Source organism: Dermacentor variabilis, chromosome 2 (genome assembly GCF_050947875.1).
Source record: "Dermacentor variabilis isolate Ectoservices chromosome 2, ASM5094787v1, whole genome shotgun sequence".
Lineage (NCBI taxonomy): Eukaryota > Metazoa > Arthropoda > Arachnida > Ixodida > Ixodidae > Dermacentor > Dermacentor variabilis.
The window spans coordinates 222,307,858-222,335,826 of record NC_134569.1 but is presented as its reverse complement, the minus strand read 5'-3'; positions in this window follow the sequence as shown (position 1 = coordinate 222,335,826).

Here is a 27,969-nt window from a genome sequence, read left to right as displayed (position 1 = left end):
TCCAGAGGCAAGAACTGCGTCACCCACGAATAGACAAAGGCCACTCCCTTCTTCGACTAATGTTATTGACGTATATGTGGACGGCGTCGCTACACTCGCCCTCGTTGACACTGGTGCCGCAGTTTCAGTTATTAGTGCCAAACTTTGCCGTTTGCTCCGAAAAGTAACGACGCCACTGTCCAACGTGTCACTTCGTACTGCCAGCGCAGACCACATCACGCCTGCAGCTACGTGTACTGCTCGCGTTGTGATCAACGGCCTCCTCTACATCGTCGAATTTTTGGTGCTGTGTTCTTGTTCCCACGATCTTATTTTGGGCTGGGACTTCCTTTCCGCTAATAAGGCCGTCATCGACTGTTCTCGTGCTGAAGTGTAATTTCAAACGCTGTGTAATGCCCCCCTCCTTGACGCTCGTGAACCTGAAGATAAAGTAATTGTTGCCGAAGAATTGTTGCATCTCAGGATTCTGCAGCGTGACCTGCGATGGAGTTGCATTAGCCATGGCGGAAGTAGGTAGACGCGTTCCAGCGGGGTCCTGCAAAGGGTTGAACTCGGGCGTCAGGCCTAGCAGGCGGCGACTGTACCGGTGAACAGGAGTTTCGACGAACGAAGGTGATTCCGTTTTCGAGGTATGGCTCCGCGAAGGGGTGCCGAGCATGAGGCAATCCTACCCCGCACCTCCACCAGTGTCGCAGCCTAGTAGAAGACGGGAAAGCCGGCGTAGAGGACGTATGGAAGCACTTTATCAGAGCAGGCAACGCGACGTCGTTGTCGTCTCTGTTTTTCCACTCGCGCGCTACTTCAGCGTCGTTCTCATCGCCTGGCACATACCCGCAGTGACCATATAGGATGTGGCAATATATATATGGGTGGGTGTGTGGGTAGGAGTGTGCTGCCGTTTTAGTGCAGAAGGTTGTAGTAATACACGAGGACATTTTCTGAAGACCTGGAATTTCGAGGGGAACTTCAGCATGGCTCATACACCGAAAGTGCGCACCCTTATGTAAGCTAGCCCAGAGATGTACTGGCAGTGGTACTGAATGTCGTGCGCGGCCGTCAAAAAAATGGCGATATGGTGGGAAAGTATCCCCGGTATGCCTGACATGTGCACATAATTTGTTAATGGCAGTGTGCGCAATGATCGTGTAGCCTCTAGCACGGCCGCTGGATAAAAACAAAAGTGCGGCGTGCCACGTCAGGCGAGCTGCTATGGGAGCGAACGTGACAGCCGTAGTTGCATTCTCGGCCGCTTGGCTGGGCCGAACGGCGCTAGCTCTCGGGGACGGCACGCGTCGGTTCCCACGGCGTTCGAAGCGCGTTCCTCGCGCACTTTCTACGCCGATCCGAGACAACAGTCCCCGACTGGAAGCGCCATGGCGGATGACAGCGTTTTCGATGCACGCGGCAGGCCACATCTTTCTTTTTTTTATCCAGCGGCCGTGCCTCTAGCCATCGCCATACTTTCAGCCTTTGACACTTTTCGAGCGCTAAGCCAACAATCGTAACACCTTGGGCTTAGGTGCTCAGAATATTACAGATGTTTGCGCGTGTTGCAAATGACTGACTCAGCTGTGTCGCTGTTCAAAGACCTATCCTGATTGAGCATTCTTATTCTATTCCAGGGACAGAAATTGCGCATACATCTGCTTCCACTGACGACGGGAACGATAGGCGTTTATACGTGCAAGTTAGTTGACACAACAAAAGAGTGAGTTTCTCACATTTAAAAGGGTCTCCCATGCTTATTACGTATTATAAATTGTCTTATACTGCCAAAGCAAAATGAATTACAAGTAACAGGCAGAGCAACAGCCACAGGCTTTTTCTCCCCATTGAAAACGCTCTAGCGATCTCGCACGCTAAGCCTTTGTACGCGTGCTTAAAACGTCCGGTGTGAGCCTATTAGATGATACATATACCACTTCCCACTATATACGCTGGGCAAGACTGGTCACTAAGCTTACCTTTTCGAGAACCAAAATAGGCTGCCAAGACGCAGACAGGCAACGTTACCAGTGAAGGTTGGAATCATGATATCAATCACACTTTTTGCAGAAATTTCGCCCCAACTCGCAGAAATTGTAGCTCACCTGGGCGCTATATGGCACGTTTACCGTATACATGAACATACCATTAAACTTTAATCGCCGAAATTATTAAAGGTAAGGCACAAGAAAACTGCTGCTGCATACGTTACCTTCATTTTTCCATTCTATTCCTTTATTTAAACATTCATCTTTAAATAGTGGGGTCTCTCACACCCGTGCTCTTGGGACAAAGGAACGACAACACAGTAGTGCAAACAACCACAAGGGCATTTATTGCACCTTTCATAGATCAGTGCCTGCTAGCCGAGTTGCTATCCACAAAACATGCCGATGGGCGTGCGACAAATCCAGAAGTCCGACTCACCGCGACCGGAAGCGAGCGAATATGTTCGCCCCATGCTGGATCCCAACGCCTGGTCGTTCGCGTGTTCGGTCACGCCAACGGTGGCGCGTTCGCAGGCGGCCACGCGAGGCGGTCTTGCAGAAGCATGGGTCGCCGCGCGCCGACCCGCCGGGGAAGAGGGTCGCTCCACGCGCGGCACTGCACGTCCGTGCTGCTTGCTGTCTCGAACCCAAGAGAGCAAGCGCCTTCCCTTCGGCGCCCAGGTAACCTCGCCTGTCGGCGGCGTTAGCAGCGCAACACTCGCGCCATCTCTCGCACTGCGCTTCGACCACATCGGTCGGCGCAGGCGTCACGCAGGCCACGCGGCGAAGCGGGATTACAGGAGACGCGCTATGCGGGAAAAACACCAGGGGACGCGCGAGAGTCGCGCATCCCCACAAAATGCACAAATGCTAGCGCAGAAGCAAAAAGCAGCTATTTTAAGCGGCTCGACAAAGGCCCCTGCCCCTACAGTATTTGTGAGCAGACAGTTTGTGAACTCTTTTCACGTAACAATACGCTGATACATAACATATATTTTGAAAAACATTTCTAAAGGCATGACAACATGCGTTTTTGAAAACATACACTATAACCAGCATTTTTTTACCAGCAATACGCGTCATATCCTAACAGCAAATTACAGATTTATGTAACGTGGGGAAACAATACATTTTTCCAGGCACATAACAATATATAAAAGCACTTTCACATACAAGACAAATACAAAATAATTCCATACTAAAGTTATAAGCAAGAAAAAGAAATGCAAATACAACATGCACTAATCACATGGAGTCGCACGGCTAATGAAATATTCCTTCAGAATTCGATGGGAAGCAGTCTTAAGATCCATGTTTTCTTTTTCAAGACTGTTCAGTAATACCGCTATTCGGCATGGTCATCTGTCCTTTCCATGAGTAGTTCGTGAAAAAGGCATGGCCCAAGTTTCTTGCTCCCGAATGTCGTATTTGAGATGGTGAGGTTTGCTTAGATTACAAAGAGCAGTAAATCCCCTGTGGCCTCGTTTTAAGCTTTCTTTATATTTCATAGCAAGATTAAACTGATAATTGTAATCAAATGGGAGAACATGGAACTTAGAAAAAGATTTATCACTGCCGTTAGAAATACAAGCAACATGGCGCAATGCTTTATTTTGTAAAAGAGATAATGTCTGAATATTTTTCTGTGACGTTGTCCCCCATACAAGACTACAATAATGTGCATGAGAAATAAATATGGTGTTATACAGCAATAGCCGAAGTTTTAACGGAAGAACATCTCGTACTCTACAAAGCGCACCGCATGCTTTTGCCATACTTGTTGTCGCGCGTTCTACGTGTTTGTCCCGCCTTAAATGCTGATCAAAAATCCCTTCCAGTGTTTTCACGTCCGCGGGGACGTCAATTCATTCTGATCGATAGAATGTGTTTAGATTACGATTTACATGGTTTTGGACTAGTGCAAAAAGAACAGCTTTGGTTTTTTTAGACTAAATCTGTAAAGCATTTGCTTTGCTCCGCCAATATAGTTTATCAAGAACGGTGTTTGCTAGTTGTGACAAGCTATCAGCATTACATGATTGGAATAAAAGCTTGGTGTCATCTGCATATATTTCATAGTGTGGTAAGTTACTGATGTTCGTTAAATCATTTATCTAGATGTTGAACAATATAGGTCCTGATATGCTCCTTTGGGGAATACCAGCATCTAAATTCAGAAGGTCTGTGTATTCTCCTGAGATGTAAACGCATTGTTTCCTATTGGTCAAGTGTGACTTTAGAATGTCCAGGGGTAATCGACGGAGTCCGTAATGTTCGAGTTCTTTAGTAGAGTAATATCATTGATCCTGTCAAAGGATTTGGAAAAATCGAAAAATACGCCTAACGTTAATTTTTTTCTTCATAGCCGTTCAAAATTAAATCCTTCTGTGCTAATAGAGCTAATTCAGTCGATAGCCCTCTACGAAATCCAAATTGATGCGGAGATAATAATTGATATTTTTCACAAAACGAAACAACCCTTTTAAGATAACATTCTCCAAGCCTTTTGAGGCGACAGGGAGCACTTACACCAGCCGATAATTTAACATGTCATTTCTGTCCCCTGATTTGAACAGAGCAGTAACCTTTGCCTGTTGCATTTTTGTAGGAAAAACCCCAGTAGACAAGCAAACATTGAATACATGGGTGAAAGCGGGCACTAACAAGTCTATTGCAAGTTTAATTGGTTTAATCTGGAGACCATCGATGTCACGTGCTTTACACTTATTTAAGGCTATAAAAGCAGAGTAAACCTCTTCAGGTGTCCTAGGCTCAAAAAACGCTGTATTTAAATTTGGCGCACTCAAAAAATCGAGAGCATCTATATATCTATATTGGCAGAGTAGTGCGGACGTGCCTACATCGGCTCCCATTTTCCAAGGTTTTCGGCTGTTTTGCGAAGCCGACCCACGGAAACTATACCTTTTATGAAGCGGCGAGTTCCGAGGATTGCGCAGATAGTGGACCCTTTTCGGTGGGTGGACTTTTTACCATTTTGGGACACCTTGAATCTCCGACCACGCCGCGAGAGCGCCAACCTTAACGGGCTACGCCTACTTACGGCGCGGCAGCGCAAGAAGGCGTAGGCCTAACCCCCTCGCCGGCGCGGACGACCGGCGTTCCAAGCGAACTACTGACCAACAGAAACCATGCCCGGGACCATAGTCGTCGAGGGGATGAAAATCGCCCAGGAGAAGCTCGATGAAGCGGGATGGACGACCACCCTCGGCAGCAAACGAAAACAACCAACGAGTACGCCGTCATATGGCGGGCAACGTGTCACCAAGAATATGCCGGCTGGCAGCCGCACGGCCAACTCGCCGGCCAAAAGGTTCATGTAGCAGGTAACGGTAGCCTCGAGGCTACCGAAATTACACAAGGACCAAATCAAGACCATCGTGGGCCCCAAGGGAGGCCTCGACGTTTCTAAAACGGATATCATACTCCTCGCCCAAGCCCTGGCCATGGCGGCGGCCTTGACGGAACAGCAGACTGTCGAGGACACCATGTGCACAAACAAGATGCCGAACATTTTGGTTATCTCTACCCCTCACGATCAAAACGCGAGGACATATGCAAGAATCAGCAAGATACATACTAAACTCGGCGCCTTTGAGGTGTCAGCCTACATTTCTGCCCCTGATGACACGTGCAGAGGTGTAATAAGAAACATCGACCCTTCATTTGACGAAGGAGCCCTTAATACGATGATTCTGAACCCAAGAAACCCTACGGCATTAGAAGTCAGAAGAATTAGGAACACACAAGTAGTTGTTATGCTCTTTGACGGCATGCGAGGGCCCAACACGGTCATGTGTGGAGCCGCCCTCGTTGCATACTTTCTGTACAAACGGCAGGTGGATGTATACTACGCGTGTGGCCACGTGGGTCACCGAGCCGACGTGTGCCCCAGTAGCGAAGAGGAAAAGAACAAGTGCCGCGGCTGTGGGAAAATTACGTCTTCAGAGTCACAAGAGAAGGAACACGAATGCACACCCAAATGTGAAGCATGTGGTGGCCCCCCTATCACCGGAGACAGGACATGCAAACAACGCTACCAGATCCCATATATCGTTAGGCGTCGGCGTTGAAGGCGACGACAAATCTTGCGAAAAGCACAGATGGCCAGCGGCGATGACTTCTGTATCTCCAATGCACAGAGCTCGGCAACACCTGCGGCAGCATATGGTGGCTCCACCGTGCGAGCCCGCTCACAATCGAGGGGGCGCTCTCGCTCCAGGAGGCAAACCGGCTCAGGGAAAGGGGGAAATCCAGCGCATCCAGATCGAGATCCCGGTCCCAGCCCGCGATGCTGGCCACGTGGGCCGAGAAAGTCAAAGACTCCGGCACAGCGCCGTCGATGGGAAAGAAGACCACGACGGCCAAAAGAGCAAGTGGTGAGGTACAGTCAGAGCAAGTGAATGATCCCCAAATCCACACACTTGAGGAAAATCAACAGCTCAGGCGCGAACTTGCAGAGCTTAAGGAGGCCTTAAATAGCATTAGAGGGCAAATCACGAACCACGATGAGGATAAAATTAAAGATCTAGGCCCACTTGCTGGCAAATCCAAGCGTAAAGCTCCCAACCTAGAACCAGTGAGCGAGATAGAAGAGGAGGATGAGATGGCTGAGCCGAGCGAAGCCATAGCTACCGCTGCCGATCCTACTGCCAAAATAAACAGCAGAGGCAAGCTAGCTGCCATAGAAAATACCCTAGGACGCATGATGGAAATGCTCTCCGGGATGGAGACAAGATTAACTGAACTAGAGAGACTTAAGGTCCAAGCCAAAGGTAGGCTTATGGTGTCGACAGTGCAGAATCAGGCAAACCCGAATCCCGAAAGTGGGGCTCAAGGGCTATATAATTCATCATTCTCAGTAGACAAACTGGCGAACGCGAATAGCAACAATCTGAAAATCTGGCAGTGGAACTGCGCAAGTTTCCAGAGGTGCAAGGCCCCATTGGGACAGCCTTATCAGGTCTATTGCGGACAAGCCGCAAGTTATCTTGTTACAGGAAATGCTATGTACAACGGAAATTTCCCTCTCGGGGTACCGCACGGTAGCATACAGGAGAGAAAAGGGCAGATGTATGCCTACCCTAATCAGAAAAACATCTCATTCGTTGAGCACGAGGTCGGTGCGTAGAAAGCGGGCCTCGTGGCCCAGTTAATAGAAATCGTACCCAACAGAACAATCAATTCTAACATTTTCATTCCCAACGTGTACAGCGCACCATCGGACAGGAAAAGAGACTTCAAAATTTTACTAGGCACCTCGTCTTGGGCGGCGAGAAGCGCGCCTCTCGTTGTTGCAGGTGACTTTAACGAACCCAATACGGAATTGGGGTACGGTTAGAAAAGTGCAAAAGAGACGAACTTGGCCTCCAGCGCTGAATAGCTCGGCTTAATACTCGTCACACACCCAAGGTGCCCCACCAGATCACGTAATTCGGTCAGTCGAGATACGACTCCCGATATCACCTTCCTCCGAGGTACCGAAGGCATGTGGGACAACCTCCATGAAGGGCTAGGCAGTCACCATTACATACTTGAAATTCTGTTGCGTGTCAAACCCAGACCACCCGCGAGATATGAGTATGTGGACTGGGACCTTTTTCGAAAAATCCGGAATGAAACAGTCCCGCCAGACGAAACGTATGCAGATCTGCTAGAGAATTTGAACATGGCGGTTAAAGGAGCAACCAAAGAAATCATTACGGATCTTGAAGTTCCTAAGATAGACTGGAGACTTGCTCACCTTCTGGAGGCAGAACACACCGTCTCAGCCAGTTGAAAGACCCAAAAGCTTAATCGTAGACTCAGATCGAAAACCGCGCTTCTTCACAAGGAGATTGAAACCTATTTGGCACAGCTCGCCCGGCAGCAATGAGATGAGACGTGTACCGAAACGGACGGGTGTATGCGATGAGGTAGCAAATGGAGCTTACTTAAAAGTCTCCTCAACGATAAACAGTCTAAGGACACCCCTAGCCTTGCAACGGATAGGCTCATTAAGAAGCAAACCACAATTGGTCTCACCGACAGGGAGTTAGCCAACAACTTAGCACGTACTTATCTCCCCCTCGCCAATGACGCGGGTCACCCGGTGGAGCGTGTAAACTACATGAGATTCTCGGCACCTGATCTAGACGAACCTGTCACCGTGTCAGAGATCAGACACGTTCTCTTCAATCTAAATGGCAGATCAGCACCGGGACTTGATAGAATCACGAAAGAACTCCTCAGGAACCTAGACGACAGGGTAATCTAGATAGTTACGTCCAAAATAAATGAGGTATGGAAAAGTGGACAGGTCCTGATAGACTGGCGTACCGCATAAGTGGTACTCATACCTAAACCAGGAAAACCCCCACATATAAATAATCTGCGGCCTATTTCCCTTACATCATGCATCGCCAAGGTTGCGGAACACGTGACACATAACAGGATCACTGAACATATTGAAAACAAGGAGCTCTTCAGACACAACCTAATCGGCTTTAGACAGGCGTTGTCAACACAGGACGCTATGCCTTTGCTTAAGAAAGCAATCTTTGATAACCTTACTCGCGACATGATAGGCATCCTCGCACTTGACCTCTGCAAGGCCTTCGACAGCGTCGCGCATAAAGACATCCTGACGGAGATTTCGTCTCTCAACCTGGGCCAGCGGTTTCATGATTACACCAGATCTTTCCTCGCGGATCGCAAGGCACACCTCCGTCTAGGCATGGTCACGGGAGGACCCTACGAACTAGGCTCGGTCCCCTCCCCACTCTTATTTAATATACCCATGCGCAAACTCTCCACTCGCCTCGCTGCTCCCGAACGAGGCTCACGCCATTATTGCGGACGATATCACGATCTGGGCGCCGGGCGGATGGCTAGCCATGCTCTAACACTTGTTTCGAAGCCCTTTGGAGGCTACCAAAGATTTTCTTTCAAACACGGGCCTTGAACTCTCCCCCGCTAAATGAGAGCTACTGTTATACCGCCAGTCCAGACAGAGGGTCAGAAATCTTGCGCCTCTGGAAACTCTGCCGATAGAAATTCAAGCTAAAAATACCGAGTGTGGACTCGGTCAAGATTCTAGGTCTACTCATTGATGCCAAGGGCTGTAACTCAACGGCCCTCAACAGGCTCACTGGACAGGCTAGTAATGTCCTAAGACTTGTAGCCCGCGTCTCAAATCAAAGAGGCGGTCTCAAAGAGGACAATTTGTTCAAAGGTTATCAGGCATTCTTCCGGAGTTATGTTACCTAGATTGCGCTATACCCTAATTGGGGTAAAGCGGAAACGGTCAAGCTCGACTCCCTAATCAGAACAGGCCTCAAGCGCGTGCTCGGCCTTCCGCAGTCCACAACCACTGAGAATCTACTAGAGCTAAGACTCCATAACACCATCGATGAGCTAATAGTAGCTCACACAGCAGCTCAGATAATGAGACTTTCATCCCCTAAGCAAGGGGTCAAGATTTCAGAAGCGGGAATCCAACCCAGACATGAACCGGCGACCAAAGTTAGCTTGACCCGGGAAACCAGAACTCACATCATGGTTGATCCCGACCCGCGAAACATCCACCCAGTGCATAAAGAGGGTAGAAGATTCGCGAGAGCCACGTCCATCCTTAAAAAGATCCATCAGTAGAAACTAGATGCCCTCTTTGTCGATACTGCCAGATATGACAGTGGGGATAAGTTCGCTGTCTCGGTGGTAGACACGGGGGGCAACCTGGTCAAGGCAGCCTCTGTTAATACGAACTTTGCCCATGTGGCGGAGGATGTGGCAATCGCTCTCGCTTTTTACAGCTCAAAACTTCCCGCCATCGTCTTCTCGGTTAGATCCTTCTCGTCCGCCCTCATATCTGAACAGGCGAACAGTATTGTGATTAAAGCACTTCAAAGGACTAGGGAGAGCAGCGAAGGAGGATACCAAATCTCGTGGTTCCGAGCCCATATATATAGTTCAATTAACCCGCTTGGTATGTAATGCTAATGAGCCGGCCCACCGGAGAGCGCGCGATTTCACGCCCCGCGCTGTCGCGGGAAGCCAGGCTTGGAACGAAGTCAACATCCACAAAGATCCATTAAGTACTTTCCACGAAATTGTTTCCCATTATCCCATTTCCCAAATTGTACAAACCTCAGGCTACCACACTCAGACTCCTGCAAACCCGTTCGTATCCCACTCCTCGGTCCCTTAACAAGATAGATCCTGAACACTCACAGTCGTGCCCCAAATGTGGACATGACTCATGCTCTTTCGACCACATGCTCTGGCTGTGCCCAGCCCTTAATGCCTCTCCACCCATCAATAAAGAACAATGACAGGAATCCCTCAAGAGCAGCAATCTCTACATTCAACTCCAGGCTGTCCAGAGGGCCTACGACATTGCGGCGGGACTTCATCTCTCGGTCCCGTTGTGGGCGGAGCCACCGACTTGATCTTCGGGAGCCTTCGGTTTTGGCTCCCCAAGATTTCAGTCCCTCAGGACTCAAATATAGTTCTAATCTAATCTAAATATAGTTCTAACATAATCCTAATCCATACGAAAGGGGACGCCAAAGACTTGAAAAATTATAGACCGATCAGCTTACTGTCAGTTGCCTACAAATTATTTACTAATGTAATCGCAAATAGAATCAGGAACACCTTAGACTTCTGTCAAGCAAAGGACCAGGCAAGATTCCATAAAGGCTACTCAACAGTAGACCATATTCACACTATCAATCAGGTGATAGAGAAATGTGCGGAATATAACCAACCCTTATATATAGCTTTCATTGATTACGAGAAAGCGTTTGATTCTGTCGAAACCTTAGCAGTCATGGAGGCATTACGGAACCAGGGTGTAGACGAGCCATATGTAAAAATACTGAAAGATATCTATAGCGGCTCCACAGCCACTGTAGTCCTCCATAAGGAAAGCAACAAAGTCCCAATAAAGAAAGGCGTCAGGCAGGGAGATACGATCTCTCCAATGCTATTCACAGCGTGTTTACAGGAGGTATTAAGAGACCTGGATTGGGAAGAATTGGGGATAAAAGTTAATGTAGAATACCTTAGTAACTTGCGATTCGCTGATGATATTGCTTTGCTTAGTAACTCAGGGGACCAATTGCAATGCATGCTCACTGACCTGGAGAGGCAAAGCAGAAGAGTGGGTCTAAAAAATTAATCTGCAGAAAACTAAAGTAATGTTTAACAGTCTCGGAAGAGAACAGCAATTTACAGTAGGTAGCGAGGCACTAGAAGTAGTAAGGGAATGCATCTACTTAGGGCAGGTAGTGACGGCGGATCTGGATCATGAGACGGAAATAATCAGAAGAATAAGAATGGGCTGGGGTGCGTTTGGCAGGCATTCTCAGATCATGAACAGTAGGTTGCCGTTATCCCTCAACAGAAAAGTGTATAACATCTGTGTCTTACCAGTACTCACCTACGGGGCAGAAACCTGGAGGCTTACGAAAAGGGTTCTACCCAAATTGAGGACGACGCAACGAGCTATGGAAAGAAGAATGATAGGTGTAACCTTAAGGGATAAGAAAAGAGCAGATTGGGTGAGGGAACAAACGTGAGTTAATGACATCTTAGTTGAAATCAAGAAAAAGAAATGGGGGCATGGGCAGGACATGTAATGAGGAGGGAAGATAACCGGTGGTCATTAAGAGTTACGGACTGGATTACAAGGGAAGGGAAGCGTAGCAGGGGGCGGCAGAAAGTTAGGTGGGCGGATGAGATTAAGAAGTTTGCAGGGACGACGTGGCCACAATTAGTACATGACCGGGGTTGTTGGAGAAGTATGGGAGAGGCCTTTGCCCTGCAGTGGGCGTAACCAGGCTGATGGTGCTGCTGATGATGATAGTTCTTTTCATGTTATGTCATGTCATCTATATTGTGAGCGCTAATCACTAAATTTGTAAAGTGTTCAGTGACACGATTTACTAATTCTATACCCTTTAGCTGCTTCCCATTCTCTGTAATCTCGAGCTCTTCATAGAGACTTCGGCCGTGATTTAGGAGCTTATTAAGCACACGCAAAACTAGGTCGCCTTTGGTATCCGCATCACTAAATAGGATTTTCCAGATACTCTTTTTTTTGCATCTCGAGGAAACTGAGTTACAAAGTTTCTATATTTCTTAAATGCAGAAGGATCATTCGGGCTTCTAGACTACCCAAAGTAAGAGTATAATTGTTTCTTTTACGATTTAGCTTTAAATACTCATTTCTTAGCCAAGGTTTACGTATCTATCTAGATGTCTTTACCTATTTAATTCAAGACCACTATAGTACATATCTTTTATGATACGCATGAGCGTATCGTAGGCCATATCAGCATCGTTACACTCGAATACGGGTGCCCAGTTTACACTTCGAAGTCTATTTCGAAAGTCATTCATTGTGCTTGGATTTATTTCCTGCGTGAGGAAAGATTTACATTGGTTTCGCCTCACTCTAAGTCTCTTATTTCGTTTAGAAAACATGTATATCAGCAAGTGTTCACCTAGATGGGCGACATTGACACCAGCATTCATATCTTGCATTGGGCTCTTCGTAATAAATAAGTCGATAAGGGATTCAGAAAGGCGTGTGACTCGAGTGGGTGGTTTTATCACGTTCGCACAACCAAAACAATCTAGGAGTAAGATCAGGTTGCGGGAAACTATTCGATTGCAGTAAGGTTATATTACAGTCATCGCGTATGTCTATGCACATGTCTATTCTGGTAAGCATAACATAGTAATTGTTCTAAAAGGACTAGAAAGCTTTCACTATTACCATCAAATGTTCGATACAAAATAGCGAAAATACAGGATCCACATTGCACCGTAAGCGCTTTGTAGTCTGGTGTTGTTTTTGAGAGATCTGCAATCAAGTCACATGACAGCCTTTCTGACACCTTCTGCATCACACCTCCGCCACGGCGATTCGGTCTATTTACAAAGAAGCTTTGGTATCCGGGCAAGGAAATGACATAATCTTCTGAGTTCTACCATGTCTCACTTATTCTTTTATTTTATATTATTTTATTTATTTCCAATACCGTTAGCCCTTGCGGGCTGTTACAGGGATGGGGGAACAGAATTTTCCACAAACACGTAACACCAGTTCCGCAATAAACAAACAATGCATTCAGCAAACACATGGCAGTTTACGCTCAAATGACTCAGTTGTGTGCGTTTCAATAAATACATCTGCGTCATGTTTGTTCCAATCGACCATAGTTTTCATAAGAAAGGAAAATTTGAAGGCATCAACGCGCGGCACATAGGGCATTACAGCATGAGGGCGACCTGTACATGGGGACACTCGAGCAGGGGGACGCAAGTATAGCCTGGAGTCCAAATTAAATTTATTGTTATACAGTTGGTACAAGAATTTTAACCTGGCTGATCATTGTTATGTCAAACCTGAACGTGAATTCGTTAAGAAATGCTTCTATCTGATCGCGTTTAGTACGGACACACTGAACATTAAAGTGCAAAAGGGTAAAAGAGTCGGCGTAACCAAGACGAACAAGGTTACGTGGCGCGATCATAGCAAAATAAGATACAAAAAGTGTTCGTTGCCCATCGCCAGCAGCACATTTTAGCGATGTCTGTCCCGCATGTAACTTTAACAACACTAGTCTCTTCCGTTTACCCGAACACTTTTCCGTCCCTCAGGCATACAAAGCGCCTTTTCATTTCCTTTTTCTTTGCCACAGTCATGCCAAGCAGTTGCTTTGGTTGAGGGCACAAATGCTCGTTCACAAAGACAGACTGCTTGGAAGAAAAACCGATGTCTTCTGCAGCGATCCTTGCTTTTCGTGCTTTTTTGATCGCAGGATCATGTTTCGACCGACGATTGAAAGACACGACCATATTGCTTATCAGTATCAGAATTCCACACAGGAACGCGATGGCAAGCATCAATATCTTGCTCAGTTATCGGCACGCCAAGCACTTCCCTGACCTTCTGCAGAACGTTCCCATGGTTCTCATTCTGCAAGCAATGAACACCTTTCACCTCAATGTTCCTATTTCTCGAATATTGATCCTGTGTCACTATATTTAGCGAGTTCTGACACACTTGCTTTCTCAGCTTCTAAATTTTTCGCAGAAGAGGCTCTTGTGCTGCTTATATAGGTCGGCATTTTCTTTTCTAAGTGCTTCACATTCTGATTTCGAAGCCTCATACTGTTCACTAGTGAATGCTACACTTTGCCTGAGTTCTCGAAGTTCCTTACGGAACTCACGTTTGAGATCCGCAATTTCCCGTTTAGGTACATCATTTCCCATTTTGAGCAAAAGCGGAAACACACGTCAAACACGCACAAATGCGAGCACTTCAGACAAATGTTGGCAGCAGGGCAGCAGAGCAGACTATAAGCGATTCAAACAAAAGAAATTTCCAACCTGCAGAATAGATGAAACGTAAGCATCGGCTCCTGGTGCTGCGTCTGCTGCCAAATGACGGCGAAGGGCCAGCGACGCTCCTTATAAAGGGCTTGCAGAGCAACCGACGTGACGTAGAGACACGTGGTTCCCGCAATCAGTCGTAGGCAGTCCAGGCAGTCCAGGCAGGCCACGATTCAGCCGCTGAGTGCAGTGGCACTCAAGGTTACGATGCAACCGCCCACCGTCTTCTCGAAAGTCGTTGAGCGTCTGCAGAATCTGCAGAATAGATGAAAGGTAAGTGTCGGCTCCTTGTGCTGCTTCTGCTGCCCCTTGTAATCGAATGCAACCATTATATTTTGTGAAGACTGAATTTTCTATGTTCTGGCATGCAGAGAGAACTCGCAATATCAGGCACATAGTTCAAGAATGCTGCCACATGTCGCAAGAAAAAATGTCGCAGTTTCGTTCCCAAGGCGAAGGATCGATAGCGATGGCAAATTAGTAGGCAGATAAACGAACTAAAGGTAGTAGTTTTAGAGGTATATATGTATTACTTTAAAACATAGGCATATTCTATAAATTACGAAGCATGGCGTCACGCGCGCACAAGCAAACGTGAACACATCTCAATCGATGAGCGCGGAAACTCGTTATCAGAAAGCTGGAGTGAGGAAGCGCAGCAGCAGTGACCGAATTGATCGCCGTGCTGCCTCTCGCATCCACGCGAACTATGCCGCGAAAACACAGCGCACGGCGGACACTGGACCCGTAGCAGACGGCTTTTAAGATGGCTTGGCGCTGGCGGGCGGCTAGGCAGCCGCTGCCAGAGTAGAACGCGCCCGACCCTCCCTCCGGAGCCGTGCGCGCGACGGAAGACGGCGCACTTTCTGCCCGCTTTCCTCACTTGCGTGAGTGAGATTGATGGCGCCATCGCCCGTACACCCTCGCACGCTTTCACGTACACGTAGCGCACATGACGCGCGGCGACGATTTCATCACTCTTGGACTCCATACCGAACCTAACAGGACCACGATGGCAGATATGTACCTGGAGTGTCCGAATAATCGCTATCACAATACGTTGAGTATGCGGCAATTATTGGCCTAACTTGAGCAAAACTGTTGGCCTTACACTAAGGATGACAACTTATTTATTAAGAAGGTTACATGACCTTTTCTGGTGGCATATGGATGGCGAAAATACTCAAAGGAGTTCACTTATATTCGCTATCAATACTTACTTCCTGCCAGCACGAAGTAATAGTAAGAAGTGCCGGCACGAATGTCGACACTGAATGGAGAGACGTCCCTTATGGGAGCAATGAGGCGACTGGCACAATCACCGACGTCAAGCATTGGCACCGGCGCCCGGTCGCAAAATTTCCCCGCTAGCCTCAATTTAGTTGCGAACACGAGCTGCGCTGAAGAGCAGGAGGCGTCATTCCGTATCACACGGACCGGCGAGGACGACGAGTGGTAGACGCTGTGTCCATGATGCCAGTGTCTGTGATACTTTGAGCGAGAACTCTAACTGGCGCTGAAAGTGCTCGACCATGGCGGTTGATATGGGTTGGTAAGCCGTCGTCTTGATGTGGCTGACATCCAGCAGTTGGAACCTCGCGCCGAACAGCGCAGAGTCGAATTAACAACCTCTATCTGCTGTAATGGTCGAGGGAACCCCATAGGGGCAGGTCCATACTGTGACAACACTTAAGGTGACTGTCTCTGTAGTGATATTGCTCAGTGGCAATGCTTCAGGCCGACGCGTAAACCGGTCGATGCACATTAAGGTACAGCGACCGTCCTTGCATGGCAGCAAAGGACTGACCAGGTCCCTGTGCACGTGGCTGAAACGTGCCTCAGGAGGCCTGGAGGTTCCCAGAAGACAGACGGTGGGGCGTTGAAATTTGGTTTGCTGGCACTGGATGCATGACCGTGTTCGACGTCTGTTGATATTCATGCGTGGCTAGAAGTATCGTGTAGTGACCAGGTGTTGAGTCGGACAAACAGCAGGGTGCGAAAAGGAATGTATGGCATTGAAGACGGTGCGACCAAATTGGGGTGGAACGCAGGGGCGACGACAAGCTGTAGAGACGTCGCAAACAAAGGGAATATAGCAGCCTGGAAATTGCACCTCTTGAAGTTGGAGGCAATTATCCTCCAGTCATAACGCCTGAAGTTCACTGTCGTCTCTATGTGTTGTAGCCATAGCTGCAAAATCCACAGTTGGGCGCTCCTGCAATGTTGAGTTGACTTGTATACGGGGTAGTGCGCCAGCGACTGGATTGTCTGCGCCACTGATGTGCGGAATGTCGTTCATGAAATCAGATAAGTAGGCAAGTTTGCGAATGTCACAGGGAATGTAGGCAGAGTTATTATCATTCGAAAAATACGTGAGTGGCTTGTGGTAAATGAGGATGTAAATATGACGGCCTTAAAGAAGTGGTGGAAGTGTCTCACATCCAAGCAGGCCACCAGCACATCACGACCGAAAGTGCTGCGTCTACTCTCGGCTTACGGGAGCTTTCGCCCGAAGAATGCGACCGGCTGCCACATTCCATGGCCCAACTACTGCAGCACTCCACCGACGGCAACGTCCGAGGCGTCCACCGTGAGTGACGTCAGGGCGTTGCACATGGGATGTGCAAGGAGAGCCGCGTTGCCAAGGACTTCCTTGATGGAAGTGAAAGATGTCTCGGCTTCGTCTACCCAGGAAATGGGAGCATTTGGTTTTGCTGAATGGAGAGGAGTGCATTGGGCGGTTGCAAGAGAAAGGCGCAGCGAGGAATGAACAGCCGGTAACAATAGGCAAGGCCAAGGAACTGTTCTAGTTGCTTTGTGGTCCAAGGTCGTGGAAAGTGCAATATAGCTTCCGCACGAGCGGCAGGATGAGATATCCCGCCAGCATCGACGCGATGACCAAGAAAGTCCAGTCCACCGACACAAAACTCGCTCTTCTGTCCGCTCATGACTTGCCTGTACATCCGTAGTCATTCGAACACATGGCGCAGATGAAGTGCGTGGTCGCCTGCTGAAGAGCTGAAGATTAGGATGTCGTCGATGTGTGCGAAGCACTGGCGCAAAACACAGAGAACCTGATCGACAAATCGTTGAAACGTTTGTGCGGCGTTGCGCAGACCGAATGGCATCCTGAGGTGGCCAAACATGCGAAAAGTTGTTGTTATGGCAGTCTTTGGTACGTCGGACAGTTCGACAGGTATTTGTTTGTATGCCTTGACTAGGTTTATGTCGATATAATATATAGCAAGATAATATAATATCTTGCTACACATCTTGCTGTAATATATGCACAATAGTGCACCCGTGCAGCAACGTGGTAAAGTCCTAAATGTGTGGGATGGGGTACATGTTCGGTACTACCACTTCGTTGAGGGTGGGGTAGTTACCGCATGGTGGCCAGTCACCGGAGGGCCTGGGGACTATGTCCAGCGGTGATGGCTATGGAACAGATGATAGGCGGACGTATCTGACCTCGAGCATATCTTCAAATTCTGGCCTCGCGATCTTGTAACGTTCATGAGCGAGACGGCGAGGACATGCAAAAACTGGTGCTTCCTCAGTCATAATGTGATGGGTGATGTCGTGCTGCACCGGGTCTTCCAGAGAAGGCACACGGAAGAGATCTGAAAAATATTCGAGAAGTGAAGACCGCGGCGGGGAGGTCTTGGCATGTGCTTGCACAAGACGCATGGGTGGTAAACGAGACGTGACGCCTTGAACTGATAGGTTAGTCCGCGAATCCACGGGACGGCTATGGCGGACGTCGGCCATAAGCTTAAAATGCCAGAGGAAATTCGCACCGATAATTGGCACATGGACGTCGGCGATCAAGATCTATCTGAATGTCTTTCGCAAGCCGATGTCAAGGATTACATAGTTCTGTCCGTAGGTTCTTATGTGTTGTACCGTTAACGGTGGTAACAGGTGGGATTGTGAGGCGTCGGTGGCGGTAGTCCAGCGTAGGAGCAATTACGGACACTTCCACACTAGTGTCGAAGAGATAACGCACCTTATTGACGTGGTCGATGATGTGAAATAGGCGGCTGGTTGTTGGGCCGAAGGCACCCGTCGCCTTCAGTGCGAGGCCGGCGCGTTTCCCGCGAACATGCAAGGTTGGCGGCACTGACGAGCGTGAGCTCCACACCGATGGTGGTACTGCAGACTTATGCCTCCGGAGCGAAGGATAAAGACAGGTCACCTGAGTCGACGCCGGAATAGAACCACGAGCCGTGCCTTGCCGTGCCACGATCAGGCAGCGTCTTTATTCTCTTCTCATTCCGGCACGCGCAATCTGGGTTCTAGGCGCCGCCCAAGGAAGGGTGCTACAAGGCCTTAGAGTTACTGTGTATCGCGCCCCTCGCCTAGGCGGGAAGTAGAGACCAGACGGAAGCCCGCTATGGCACTCTAGCACGAGGTCAGGCGGCGATGCGAGGCTTTCCATTGCGGTCTCCACGAAAGCCGTTGCAGTCTAAGCTGGCTGTCTCTTCACGGCCGCTCTGTAGTACGGTGGTGATTTTCCAGGTGCGGTGTAGGACACCGAATGGTCCTTTATAGGCCGGAGTTGTCGGTGGTCGCCAGCGTCGCGGCGCACGAAAACGTGTGTTGAAGTGGCCAGGTCGGGGTGCACTAAGATTGTATCGTGGCGGGAAGGACGGCGCAGAGTGGGCCGGTGATCTTTAACACAGTCCAAGAGGCGTTGTAGGAATGCTTGTGGCTGGGCTGGTAGCTGCGTGGAGCTTCGGAGGACTACCATACACCAGCTCTGCTGCTGAGCACTGCACGTTTGCTGGGAGGACAGCCCGTAAACTCAGGAGCACAAGCAGCGAGGCGCCAACCCCGGTGGCGCAACTGATGCGGGTAACCAGGGCGCCCTTCAGTTGCCGGTGAAGGCGTGCCACGATGCCATTGACGCACAGGTGATACGCAGTGCTACGGCAACGTCTGGCGCGGAGAACGCGATTAGGGAAAGCAAAAAGGGAGGACTCAAATTGGCGTCCATGTTCTGTTGTCAGGGCAAGTGAAGCGAGATAACCACGCAGAAATGAAAGCGCGGGAAAAAGTCTCAGCGGTGATGTCATAAACGGGAACAGCCTCCAGACAGCGTGTGAAACACTCGGCCATGATGAGTATGTAACGATCACTTTCAGATACGGGTCTCACGATGTCTAGATGAACATGGTCGAAACGACGGTCGGGTGGAAGGAAGGCTTAAGGAGCAGTCTCGGTATGACGGCAGACCTTTGTCGTCTGGTAGGGCAGACACGTCAGCATCCAAGTGCGCTCGTCACACCTTCTTCTACTCAGTCTTTACGACTGCTAACTCTGTAACCCCTGTTTTTGATTCCGAACTATGCCCTCCAATTGACGATATATCATTGTCTCCTGAAGGTGTGCTAGAGTTAATCCTAAACTTGGACACCAAAACGCCATGTGGTCCTGATAGTATCCCAACTGTTTTTCTCGTTCGGTACTCTCTTTGGTGCAGCGGATATCTAACAATTATGTTTAGAAAATTTCTCTCAACCACCACCCTTCGTCCCTCGCGGATACTTGCTTCAATTCTGCTCTTATTTAGGTCGGGTAACGTTCAAATGTTATCTAACTATAGGCCAATATTAACAGCACACTCATGTAAATTACTCAAACACATTATCTTTAAACATATTGTTACAGAAGGATGAAAGAAGGGAGAGGAACAAGATCGGAGACGCTGGCTGCTGCGTGTTGTTGGTGGTCAGCTATCTTTACTCTGACTCACCCTGTATATATATTGTAAACCGTGCCTCCCGTGCCTCCCGTGCGGGGTACCACAGCTGGAAACGGAGCTCCGCAGTGCCCGTCGCATCACCGTCCGCACCATGAATGGCGTTGAGCACGCTGGATCAACGTCACTGCCGCCTCCAACGTCACCGTCGCCAGCTACATCGTTGTCACCTTCGGTTGTGGTTGTGCAACCCAAGGATCATGGAACTTTCTGCGGGGCCGATGGCGCCGACGTCGAAGAGTGGGTGGCTATGCACGAACGCGTGAGTGGAATCAACAGATGGGACCCAAGGCTAATGTTATCTAACCTGTTGTTCTACCTAAGAGGCACAGCAAAGGTGTGGTAAGAAAACCATGACGAGTAGCCAAGCTGCTGGAACCAATGCAAAGAGAAGTTGACCGAGTTATTTGGCAAACCAGCCGGCCGTAAGATTGTCGCAGAGCCGGAACTGGCCTCCCGTGCCCAATTCCCCATGGAGTCCAATGTCTTGTTCATCCAGGACGTGCCGGCACTTTGTCGTAAAGCCTATCACGACATGACAGAAACTGAGAAGGTCGGGCACGTGCTTAAGGGCATTGCTGACGGCGCCTTTAATATGCTCATGTGCAAAAGCTGCCATACAGTTGGTGCTATGATTAACGAGTGCCGACAATACCAGCGGGCCAAAATCCGACGCGTCTTGCACCCATTCGCCAGACTTCCCTATACTGCCGCAAGGCGACGTGTGAAGATCAACCCGCACAGAAGCATGCATCGCCATCAGAGGACGTGGTACGAATCGTTTGACGTGAACTGGATGCGATGGCGCCCGCAGCTTTCTGTTCGCGTAGCCCTGGTGCTACCACGTTTTCCATTTCTCTCGTGCAAGCCATCGTTCCCCAGGAACTTGAAAACATTGGTTTACATTTTGTATGTGCTGTCGCAATCCCACATCTAACGAACGCCCTACTACTATTTTCGCTCCACCGCGACGCTTCTCTCCGCTTATCGCAACGGGACTGAGTGGAGAACTGTGGACGACCAACCGATCTGTTTCACCTGACGCTGAATTGGTCATGTCGCCCGATACTGTCGCAACCCGTGGCCCTCAACACCTCGCACGCCGTCCAACCTTAGCTCTTTTGATGCAATTGCCCGCAATGTTTCGCCACCGCCGAGTCTAACAGCGCCGAATGTTCTGCTAGGAACATGTGGCACAGTCGCTCACCATCATGGCGTGGACACCAGTCTCGTTCATCCCAAACACGTCGTCCGTGTTCCCGTTCGGCGCAGCCATAATGCCTTTCGTCCCCTGTGGCGTTTGGCCGCACCCTTTCGGAAAACTAAGCAACGCAGCCCTCAGAATTGGTTCTCCATTGCCTACTACCGCAGCAAATCCTCTGTGTGGGCCCACAAAGAGAAGTATAATTGACGTTAAAGTAGACGGCGTACTTTGTACAAGCACTAGTTGGCACTGGAGCCCACATATTTGTGATGCGCGCTAGCCTACGTAGACGTTTAAAGAAGGTCCTCACCCCAGCAGCTGCCCGATTGCTTCGTGTGGCCGATGGCGACGTGCTGGTTGTTCTTTTAATGTGTACTTCGCGCTTAATTATCGCCGGCCGCCCTATTTCCGTTCATTTTGCAGTGATAGACAACTGCCCTCCCGACATTATCCTTGGATTGGACTTTTTATCCACTCATTCAGCTCTCATCGACGGCGTGACCGGCGTTCTTTAGGTAGAACTGCCTCAACCCGCCGATGTACCAAGCACTGCTTCACCACACTTGTACTCGCTTCACGATGTGCGTCTGTCACCCGAGGCAGTTACTTACGTCCCTTTGACCGCCCAGCCACGGGTACCTGACGGTGAATATGTGCTTCACCCGATCATTGACATGCTTTTGAACCAGAGCATTGCTGTTCCGCATACGTTGGTCCCGGTTACTAATAACAACGTCGTTCTACCACTTCTGAATTTTAGCCTGTGCTCTCAAGTGATTCTGGCCGGCATGTTCTTGGCCAGCCTTTCTAGTGATTACGAATTTGACATTGAGTGTCTGAATGCCGAGAGTGGCTTATTAGCGCCAATTGCAGCTCACAGCTCTGGTTTCTCTACAGATGACTGCGCGAAAATGATAGCACCTGACCTCACCTCTGCACAGGCCACGCACATACGTCTCCTTCTCGAATCGTACCTTGACACAACAAGCCTTTAGGACAAACTTCTGTTGTTCACCATCGTACAAACACTGGAGACACGAATCTTATTCGTCGGCGTCTGTATCGGGCATCGCATGCTGAACGTCAAGTATCCAATCAGAAGTGGACAAAATGCACCGCAAAGTAGTCATCGATCCATCACCCAGCCCTTCGGCATCACCTGTCGTCCTTGTGAAAAACAAAGATAGTACCTGGCGTTTTTTCGTCGATTATCGCCACTTAAACAAGATCACGCGAAAAGATGTCTACCCACTACCACGCATTGATGACGCCTTGGGCTGCTTGCACTTAGCTAAATACTTCTCGTTCATCGATCTTGCATCCGGGCACTGGCAGATTTCAGTTGATGAAATGGACCGCGAGAAGACGGCCTTCATCACGCCGGATGGCTTATATCAGTTCAAAGTCATCCCCTTTGGCCTATGCAATGCTCGTGCGACATTTGAACGTATGATGGACTCTCTTCTGCGAGGCTACAAATGGACCACTTGTCTGTGTTACCTTGACGACGTTATTGCTTTTAGAGCGCAGCTCTTTGGCGTCCGTTCCTGGGTTTCGCGTCGTCGTCGGCGTCGTCGTCGGCGTCGGCCTCGTAACCAGCTCCGCCCCCCTTTCATCCCCCCAGCGCTAGCAGCGACCGACTGATACCGCTGGATGCCGCTGACGCCGCTAGAGAGTCAAGATAACGTGACTACATAGAACACCGTCGCCGCCATGCAGAAAGAGGAGGAAAGGGTCCCCCCCCCCTGTTCTTGTGTGGCGGATAGCTGGGGTTGACTCACTATCGCCGTCAGCGGCATCAGTCAGTCGCTGCTATCTCTTCCCTCCTCCCTTTATCGTGTTGTCCGCTTGCTGCGCGCGCTTCTGCCCCCATCGTTTGCCGCTGGGTGTACACGCCGCCCCCCTCCGCTTCCGCTTACTGCTGGTTGCTCTCGACGGCGGCGATGAGCCTCCGCTTCGGCGGCGCGAACGGCAGGGTCTTCTCGGCGGCGGCGCTTAGCCTCTGCTTCCCCCACGGCTGTGACAACCTCGCGAGGCACTTGTATAGATCTCGTCTTTGAGAATCAAGCATTGGTGTACCAAGTCGAACATATATCAGTCTATTTCTCCGACCACAAAGCTTCCTTCATGACTGTCAAGAACTGTTAGTGGAGTCTTTGTTAAAGGAATACGTGTGAAAAATAAAAAAAAAAATTATGTGATAGCGCATACATGTGTTGCTCGATTTCTTTGCCTCAATCTATCCAAAAGGTGAAACAGCTTATTTGCTGCGCTCACATTTCGCATTAGGAAGTAACGTAATCGTCGGTAATTTTTTTCTCTCACGTTCGGCAGCCACCTTACCCGACTCGCTGAAATTCTTGCGGTCTTCCGAAAAGCCTGCCTTCAAATGAACTCCACGAAGTGTCAGTTCGGACGCCGTCAGAGTACCGTGTTGGGACACCTCTTTGACGCATCCGGTGTCCAACCAGATCAGGAAAAATTTCGTGCCGTACGCAGTTTCCCTGTGCCACGTTCTGCTTCTGATGCGCGCTGCTTCATCTGCTTGTGTTCTTACTTTCGCCGTTTCGTCAAAAACTTCGCCGACTATGCTCGGACTTTCACATATCTTCCAAAGAAGAACACCATTCTCATGGGGCCCGGAGAAGGCTCACACGTTCGCCGCTTTCATTGGGTTTCTGACCACCCTTCCCATACTTGCCGACTTTGATCCATCTTCACCGACCGAAGTCCACACTGACGCAAGCGGTCATGGCATCGGCGCTGTTCTCGCCCAACAGCCAGAATGGTACCGAGTGCGTGATAGCTTAAGCCAGCCGCCTGCTGTCACCTGCCGAGAGAAATTACTCTATCACCAAGCGGGAGTGATCGGCTTTAGTTTGGGCTGTGGCCAAGTTCCGGCCACATTTGTACGGCCGCACGTTTTCAGTCGTCACAGACCATCACATACTCTGCTGGCTGTCTTCCCTTCAGTACCCGGCAGGACGGCTTGGTCGCTGGGCTTTGCGGCTCCAAGAATTTTGATTTAGTGTACTTTACAAGACAGTACGCCTCCACAAGAACGCTGACTGCCTCTCGCGTCATCCCGTGGATCCTCCCGGTCATGTTGCGCATGATCCGGTGACCTCCGTAACGGCTTTGACTGACATGACCGGCATGCGCACTGAACAACAACGCCAAGAATCCTTACAGCCCATCATAGGCGTAGTGCAATCTGGCAGCACAGACGGCACGTGCCGCATGTTGTTACTGACTGACGACATGCTCTACCGCCGCAATATCAACCCTGACGGTCCTGAGTTACTCCTTGTCCTTCTTCGTCATCGGAAATCCGTCGTTCTCGAACAACTTCACGATGCATCGACGTCGGGACACCTTGGAGTTTCGCGTACATACGACCGCGTTCGACGCCGGTTCTTCTGGCCGGGTCTGTACCGCTCTGTGCGTCGTTATGTCGAAACTTGCGAATTGTGTCAGCGCCGGAAGAAACCTCCCCTGGCACCTGCCGGACGACTCCATCCAATTGAAGTTCCCTCTGAACCGTTCTATCGCGTAGACCTTGAGCTGATTGGCCCTTTTCCGACGATGACTAGAGGGATTAAGTGGATCGCCGTCGCTACTGATTACGCGGCACGCTACGCGATAACAAAGGCGTTGCCGACTAGTTGCGACCCCCCCCCCATACTTCGCCGATTTTCTCCTCCAAGACGTCATTCTCCACCACGGTGCACCTCGACAATTACTTACAGACCGCGGCCGCTCGTTCTGGTCTCGAGTTGTCGACGGCCTCCTCCGCTCTTGTTCCCCTGAGCACATGCTGTCGACCGCCTCCCACAAACGAACGGTCTTACGGAACGTCCCAACCGAACAATCACAAAGGTGCTGTCCATGTACGCCTCCAACGATCCCCGCGACTCGGACGCCACGATAGCTTACGTGACGTCCGCGTATAACTCGTCCCGACATGACACCGCAGGGTATTCTCCCTTTTATCTCTTGTATGGTCGTGACCCCACATTGCCGTTTGACACCACCCTCCCTTCTGTGCCACGTGCTGCAACTGAGTACGCTCGTGAAGTCATTGATCGCGCTCGCGTGGCACGTCAAGTCGCCCGATCTACGTTTATCATCATCATCATCATCATCATCATCATCATCATCAGCCTGGTTACGCCTGGTACTAATTGTGGCCATGCCGAGCCTGCAAACTTCTTAATCTCATCCGCCCACCTAACTTTCTGCCGCTCCCTACTACGCTTCCCTTCCCTTGGAATCCAGTCCTTAACCCTTAATGACCATCGGTTATCTTCCCTCCTCATTACATGTCCTGCCCATGCCCATTTCTTTTTCTTGATTTCAACTAAAATGTCATTAACTCGCGTTTGTTCCCTCACCCAATCTGCTCTTTTCTTATCCCTTAACGTTACACCTATCATTCTTCTTTCCATAGCTCGTTGTGTCGTCCTCAATTTGAATAGAACCCTTTTCGTAAGCCTCCAGGTTTCTGCCCCGTAGGTGAGTACTGGTAAGACACAGCTGTTATATACTTTTCTTTTGAGGGATAATGGCAACCTGCTCTTCATGATCTGAGAATGCCTGCCAAACGCACCCCAACCCATTCTTATTCTTCTGATTATTTCCGTCTCATGATCCGGATCCGCCGTCACTACCTGCCCTGAGTAGATGTATTCCCTTACGACTTCCAGTGCCTCGCCGCCTATTGTAAATTGCTGTTCTCTTCCGAGACTGTAAAGCATTACTTTAGTTTTCTGCAGATTAATTTTTAGACCCACTCTTCTGCTTTGCCTCTCCAGGTCAGTGAGCATGCATTGCAATTGGTCCCCTGAATTACTAAGCAAGGCAATATCATCAGCGAATCGCAAGTTACTAAGGTATTCTCCATTAACTTTTATCCCCAATTCTTCCCAATCCAGGTCTCTGAATACCTCCTGTAAACACGCTGTGAATAGCATCGGAGATATTGTATCTCCCTGCCTGACGCGTTTCTTCATTGGGATTTTGTTGCTTGCTTTATGGAGGACTACGGTGGCTGTGGAGCCGCTATATATATATATATATATATATATATATCTTTCACTATTTTTACATACGGCTCGTCTACACCCTGATTCCGTAATGCCTCCATGACTGCTGAGGTTTCAACAGAATCAAACGCTTTCTCGGAATCAATGAAAGCTATATATAAGGGTTGGTTATATTCCGCACATTTCTCTATCACCTGATTGATAGTGTGAATATGATCTATTGTTGAGTAGCCTTTTCGGAATCCTGCCTGGTCCTTTGTTTGACAGAACTCTAGGGTGTTCCTGATTCTATTTGCGATTACCTTAGTAAATAGTTTGTAGGCAACGGACAGTAAGCTGATCGGTCTATAATTTTTCAAGTCCTTGGCGTCCCCTTTCTTATGGATTAGGATTATGTTAGCGTTCTTCCAAGATCCCGGTACGCTCGAGGTCATTAGGCATTGCGTATACAGGGTGGCCAGTTTCTCTAGAACAATCTGTCCACCATCCTTCAAATATGCTGTTACCTGATCCTCCCCAGCTGCCTTCCCCCTTTGCATATCTCCCAAGGCTTTCTTTACTTCTTCCGGCGTTACCTTTGGGATTTCGAATTCCTCTAGACTATTTTCTCTTCCATTATGGTCGTGGGTGCCACTGGTACTGTATAAATCTCTATAGAACTCCTCAGCCACTTTAACTATCTCCTCCATATTAGTAATGATATTGCCGGCTTTGTCTCTTAACGCATACATCTGATTCTGTCGCCGGTCGGCGGTGGCGTAGAGGTAGAACACCCGCCTCGCGTGCAAGAGGTCCGTGGTTCGAATCCCGGTGCCGGCAATTTTCCACCGGATTAAAAAAAAATCTGCGTGTTGATAAAATTGCACAAACAGGCCTTGAGTGTGGCCTGATCCCGGTGACCAGAACCGGTAACTCACTCCCTCACCAGAGCAGGATTGGCCACCCTGGTGCAGTACTTGGCCACAACCTCCTATATTAACACAACAATCAAATGTTTATAAGCCTCGCAGCATATACAAAAAGAGCGTTAAGACCGCTGCCATGGCGATGTAACGATCGTCGGGTTGGCCTCTCCCAGGAGCTTCTCTCTCGCTACATAGGCCCTTATGAAGTCCTACGCCAAATTAACGACGCTTTGAATTCCTAGGCCAAGTTAGAAGATTTCGCCGCTACACTTTGATCCATCCTAAAGTCAGACGCCTGTTGACGTCGTGCACGTTTTGCGGCTGAAGCCATACTTCGCTCGCAATTATTCGCCTACCAAGCGCCGAGACGGCGCTGCACCACCCGGAGGTCCTGCTACGGAAGGATGAAAGAAGGGAGAAGAACAAGGTCGGAGACGCTGGCTGCTGCGCGTTGTTGGTGGTCAGCCATCTTAACTACTCTGACTCATCCTGTATTTATAATGTAAATATAGTCTTTCTATACTCGCTACATCCCCGTAAAAATATGGAATTTCTTGAAACTAACAAACATTTATGCACTTTCGAGCATAGCTTTAGACGTGGCGTTAGCACTATAACGCAACTGACAGAATTCGTTCATGATATCAGCAGCTCTTTAGACATAGGTGACAAG